Genomic DNA, 6,851 nt, shown 5'->3' with positions numbered 1-6,851 from the left:
GCTGCAATACTGTACTCTGATCTCAGCTTAGCTTGCTTTCCATCTAATGATCAGACTACTGCATATCCCAAAGCTAGCAAGCAATGTGAGCTGTGATGTTGTTTGGGTAATTGGTTTACTTAACAAGGTCAAGAGCTAGCTAGCTTGGTGCCTTCTGTAAAACCTAGAAACCAGATTAACACAGTAGATTTTTTTAGCTGATGAGACTTCCATGTAAAAAGGATGAAAGAATTGAAGAAAACCACCTGCCCTATGATAAGTTTATATTATTTGATCAAGTTTTACCCCATGTTTAACTTTCATTTTGTGCGTCAAATGTGGCTATTATACTTAAAAGCTAGAACTCGTTTTTAATTAAAAGAACTCTTTTTTGCTGTATTTGTGTGGTTAGGTCCAATTCGACTTGCTTAAAGCATTTATGAGTGCATTTTAGAAAGATTTAGAGTCTATTGAAGCATTGATACATCAAGGGATTCAATGGAGGAGAAGCAAAGATTGTGCCAACTGCCAAGACATTCATTTGAAACAACTAACAGGGCTCTCAAAGTTTCAAACAAATGTCTACTATATTCTTACGTTCAGCCACCCTATTTTGTGAAGGTTTATCCATAAAGGAGGTTTGATGGAGTATACCATTTTGAATCATGTATAACAGAAAAAAGAGCAAACAATCAAATACTCTCTAGCATTATTACTTCGTAGTGTTTGAACAAAAGTTACAAACTTATGCACCTTAAGTTTCAAATTGGCACACCTTAATTGTCGAACTGACGCACCTTAAGTATTAAACCGATGCACCTTAAGTATTAAACTGATGCACCTTAAGTGTCAAACTGACGCACCTTAAGTGTTGAACTGATGCACCTTAAGTGTTGAACTGATGCACCTTAAGTGTCAAACTGATGCACCTTAAAGTGTTGAACTGACGCACTTAAGTGTCAAATTGGCGCATCTTAAGTGTAGAACTTATGCACCTACCTTAAATGTAGAATTGACGCACCTAGCTTATGTGTACAACTAACGCACATTAAGTGTTGAACTGACGCACTTAAGTGTCAAATTGGCGCATCTTAAGTGTAGAACTTATGCACCTACCTTAAATGTAGAACTGACGCACCTAGCTTATGTGTACAACTAACGCACCTAGCTTATGTGTACAACTAACGCACCTTAAGTGTCAAATTGACACACCTTAAGTGTCAAACTGACGCACCTTAAGCTTTAAACATACGCACTTAAGCTATAATTTACACAAATTAAGCTATAAACTTACGCACCTTACGTTTTAAACTTAAGCATCTTAAACTTTAAACTTAGGTTCCTAACGCTATAAACTTACGCACCTTAAGCTATAAACTTACGTATCTTAAGCTTTGAACTTACACATCTTTGTTAGCAGGGACGAAGCCAGAAATTCGGTTGAGGGGGGGGGGGGGGGGGGGGGGGGGGGGGCGAAGAAGTACGGACGGATTCAGAAATTTTTTCCAGTAAGGCGAAACATTAAAACAAAAGAGATAATTTTTTAAAAAATAAATAAATTACCTAAGAAATATAGTTGCAAATATTGTTGGATATGAGCGAAAAATAAATCACATCAAAACTTTATAATAAAAATATTCATAACAAAAATATGAAACATAATTTGATAAAATAATTTGAATAGAAAAGACATTATAAATTACACATCTCATTATTAATAGGGATAAAGGGTCAAATAAGCCCTCTAACTATATTGATTTGTGCAACTAACCCTTCTACTTCGAAAAGCTTCAATTAGAACCTTAAACTTACAAAAAAGGTGCAATTAGACTATTTTGCAGGTTATCTGCAAGTAACTTGTAAATTATTATATATTATATTAAATTTTATTTTTAATTAATAATTAATAATAATAATAAATTTAAAAAAACACCCGCTAGCAAAATCGAAGATTGCAAACACCGCCTGGCCATCGTCGACAAAGCCGCCGGAAAAGAGCCCGTTCACCAGCAAAATCGAGAAGAAACGCCTCTAAGCACACACCTCAAACTAGCAACCTTACAAGCCAAGAACGAAGCCCACCACCCTCACAGAAAGGAGATTGTTGGGTTTTCAGGAGAGGAAGAAAAGGCAGTGAGCGATAAGCTCATGTGATGTTCATCAAATAACAACATATACGCGGGCAGGAAAAGCTCGAACACCACCTCAAGTACTTGCTCGAAAAACCGGAGGATACCAATCTCCTTAAAAGCTCAAAACCAGTGAAGTTCCATTGTTGGCAGCCTTAGAGGATGCCGGCGACGAGGATGACGGCATCCCAAACCAGCACCAAGTCGAAAAACCAAGATCCACTAAGACAAAAACCAAAGTGAAATGCAGAAAAAAAAATCACCTAAAGCCATCAGAGGACGCGTCAGATTGGCAGAGAAGAAATCCACCGTCTGCTGGGAGAGAACCGTTGTCTCACAAGAAGCCAAAAATTAGAGGTAATGAGGTCGGGGCAGCCATTGACTACACTAACTCACCAGAGAAGACAACCTCAAACGGCACCAGAAAAGAGAACCCCGTGTGCCGCTGATTATCTCATGGCACGCAACGTCCTCGGCCGTTGCCTTCTTGACTGGCGTGACCTTATTCCTGGAAGACGGCAATGGCGGCGACGGGCAAATCGACCGGTGGTGACGGGAGTTAAAATTTTTAATAATGAAATAAAAAATTTAAAATAATTTATAAAAATGTGACTTGGCATTAACCGGTAAACAACCTGCAAAATCAGGTAAAAAATAGTTAATTGCTTAATATATTTGAGTTAAAAGGTTTAATTGGAGTTTAAGGGCTTAATTGCACATATCAGTGTAGTTAGAGGGCTTATTTGACCCTTATCCCTTATTAATATAAAAGAATGTTATATACATATGTGTATTAAAAAAGCAATTAAAAACATGATTGTGTGCTAAAGGATTCAAACCTATAACCTTTATTATTATTAAAAATGTACTCTACCAACTAATCTAACTCATTTCTTGTTGACATACATCTAATAAACTTTTTTATACTAATACTAAAATCTGTACTATATATACATATATACATACAAACATTATATATGGGGTGGGAGTGGAGTGAAGGGTGCAGCTGCCCCCCTTTGGCTCCGTCCTGATTACATTGGTTCCATCTTCATTCTTCCAAATAGTGCAGCCGATGCATTTAGATTTTAGAGGCCGTTTGCACTTTCCCATCATCAATTAAACTCTCGAAAAATATTTGTAATAAATATGTTTGATGGGAATAACTTTACAGAAAATTTAATTTTTTTTCTGAAATATTCATATGTAACACAATGATTTGTGGGTTTCAATAATATCGTGTCAACTAATTGAATTTATAAACACTAGTTGTTTTTATAGTAATCGCTAGTGAATTATTTATTATTAAACTTGTTTTTAAAAAAATTATTATTAAACTTGCATTGTGGTATATATCATAGTTGACTTATTAAATAATGAGCACGCTGTTTGGCAATTATTAATGATTTAATAATAATAATAATTGTGAGATTTCAACTCGTATTAGCTAGCTAACACGGCAGGCAGCTGAATCTTCGCCATGAATAATGTGGCATGTGGATTTATTTATTTCAGCCGGTTTTGTTTAAATTTCACTCACCTTTTACAAAGAGAAGTACTATTACTCTTTTTTTTTTGTTTGTTTTTGTTTTTGTCAGTGACGTGGGAAATCCACAATTAGTGCTCGATAGTGTATACAGAGTAAATCTTGCCACCTTGTGATCTAGCCGGCAAATAATTACAAAGAAGTAAATTAGTCTAAATTATCTATAACTTGACCGATTTAAACCAAAAAAATTAATAAGTGGTCGCTTCAAGAGTCAAACTTGGAACATTGTTGTTACTAAACTAACAACCCCACCAATTTGACTGGAGTTGTCCTCGGATGGTCAGTGGATTGCTTTGTTTAAATTTCACTAATATTATTATTATTATCACAACCCTCTTATCTTCCACTTGAAAACCATTTGCATTTGCATTCTTTTATACAAATTAACAAACACAGCAATTTTCCAAAAAAAAAAAAAAAAAAAACACACACAACACAGATGGCTTGTGTTGCTCTAACTTCTCTTATCTCCACAATTGAGCTTGAATTTCTGCAACACACCCCAAGGGTGTCTCTTCGTGATCAAGCACCAATCAAATCTTTCTTTACCCACCTTTCTTCTTTGCAAGCCTTTCTACAGGAATCCAGTGATGGTGGTAGCAGTGTTGCTGCAATCAAAGATTTAGAATTCAAAATCAGAGACTTTGCGCTCAAAGCTGAAGACGACATCGAAATACAACTTAGCAACTTTCTTCTAGCCAAGGACAGAGAGTATCAGGAAAAAGCTCTCCAGGAACTCCATCAAATCTTGCAAGAAGCAGCAGGAAAAGCAGCAGTGTTGTTGAATACTATCAACAACATTAGCAGTGAAAATAATGAAACTCAACCACCGATTCATTGGCTAAAACATGCATTATCCCAGTCTGAGAATGGATCCTCACGCCGCTCTTTGGAGCTTGTGGGTCGTCATGGTGATCGTACAAGAATAATCAACCTTAAGGGATGTTTCTCAAAATACATTATGTGCACAACTGAAGGAGAAAACACATCCAAATTGTACAAAAGAGTACACTGTATGATCTCTAAAACTTTATAAGCATGCCTTAAGTAGAGATCTCTTAATGTTAGCATAATGCTAACTATATTCCATGACTTCTTTATAAGTTAACTTTAAGTACTATCTCTAACGGCTAAGAGCTTGGAGTTGACACGTCTGTCACTCCCACTCATCAAAAATAGCCAAAAGATAGTCAAGTCACAGAAGCATTCCAATAACTTAGACAATAAACCAAAGGTCTAAGTCCATAAATTTGGAATCTTAATCATACACCATAACTTCCCAAATAACTTCAATGTTCATTTTAAATGAACTGAACATAATGAGTCTTAATTACTTATATGTCCCACAAAATTGTTTTGAGCCTTACAACTGAAATGGCCCAGGATCAATTTTGAAGAAACTAAAGACTCTATTAATCACTGAAGAATTTATTAATTGACAGTGCACCACAAGTTAAATGCTTTTGTTCTAATAAATTCCTTAATATTGTTACAACATTTTCATAAATATGTTGCACAACCAAATGTTCAATAATTTGAACTTATGAATTTATATGAACGAATACAAGATCAATACTTGTGGAATATTTTGGACTTATTGTTTAACATACAACCCAATTTGGAATGTATGAATACAATAATTAAATCCAAAAACTTTAGTGGAGTAATTTAATGATCTTTTTCTAATTGATCACTCCCACTGATTAAAACATTCTTCGGCAAAATTAATAAATGAACTTAATAATATACATACTCATAATTGATTTATTGACCAACTAACAAATGAAGACATAATTCCCCACCATTAGTTGGACATACTAAATAATCAATTTTTGGTTCCAATTAAAGTCCAACTAAATAATGAAGATATATTTCCCCACCATAGTTGGACATACTAAAAAAAACAAAATACATCTTTCAAAACCAAGGTAGAATTTGGCTCAAAAGATACATTTTTACATTATTGGAATCCAAGAGGTATGTCAAATCACGTAACTTACTACAGTTAGTCCGAAAAACCGAGCAAGATTCGTGGATTAATTAATAGAAGTGACTAAATTTTGGAAAGTGACTGAAAAACATGTTTTGTCAATGCAAATCATGAAACTTAGAATTATAATTGAACTAAATTTATAAATTCTAAGAATTGTGATAAAATTAGTATCTAATGTGTTAAGGGATTTATTGACATAAAACTTGCCTATGAGCTAAAGTTTTAATTCTATTAAATCCAATTAAGAAACCCTTATGATAATATTTTTCACAATTACTAAAGAGCCAGAAAAATCTAGTGACATAAAACTTGCCTGTGGGCTAAAGTTTTACTCAATTAGATCCTAACTGAAAAATTTTATTTATGATGAAACAATTTATCAAATGAGTTGAAGAATCAAATGATATAAAACTTGCCTGTAGACTAAAGTTCTATTCAATAAGATTCATTACAACCCTTATGATAAAAACTTAATAAATCATGTTCCTTTTCTTAATCCCTGTGGGCAAATTAAGAAATATGATCTAAAGTTTACATCATAAAATTAAACATCATGATAGAATTGGAAATTATTTACAAATAACCATAAATTAAATAAATTCATTTATTTCTATCATCACTGATAAAACTACTAGACTACATTCCGATACATAATTGCCTGTGGGCTAAATTATGACTGTAGTCCAGTATTTCATCATGATTAATCATACAAACATAACGAAATTGCATGTGGGCTAAATTTCATCATATTACATACAATTAATCACAAATGATTGTCCAAAACTTTATGTGATCAAAATAAACCGCTTAATATATAATTTTAACAGATTAAGGATGCTGTGGCTACTCCCAAACCAAATTAAAATTATAAGATCACTAGACAATTATCAAATTCTTGCCTAAACTTTATGTGATTAAAACTTAATAATCTTAGGTAGCTGAATATGCTATAGCTATTCCTTAATTAACCAAGATTGAAAACTCAAGATATTCCAGTAAATTAAAGATGCTTCGGCTATTCTTTAATGAACCGAAATAAAATCACATTGGCAAGGAATACTTAAAATTTTGACAAACAGATTATACCGGATTGTGATGGGAAAATTTAAATATACTCCAAGGAAAGGCAGTTAGAGACTAAGTCTCACTGAAAACCAATTCCTTAAATAGAGTATCAATTTAAGGAGACTAATGGCACAAGATG

Source organism: Ipomoea nil, unplaced genomic scaffold (genome assembly GCF_001879475.1).
Source record: "Ipomoea nil cultivar Tokyo-kokei standard unplaced genomic scaffold, Asagao_1.1 scaffold1237, whole genome shotgun sequence".
Taxonomy (NCBI): Eukaryota; Viridiplantae; Streptophyta; class Magnoliopsida; order Solanales; family Convolvulaceae; genus Ipomoea; species Ipomoea nil.
This window is presented reverse-complemented; position numbering follows the sequence as displayed.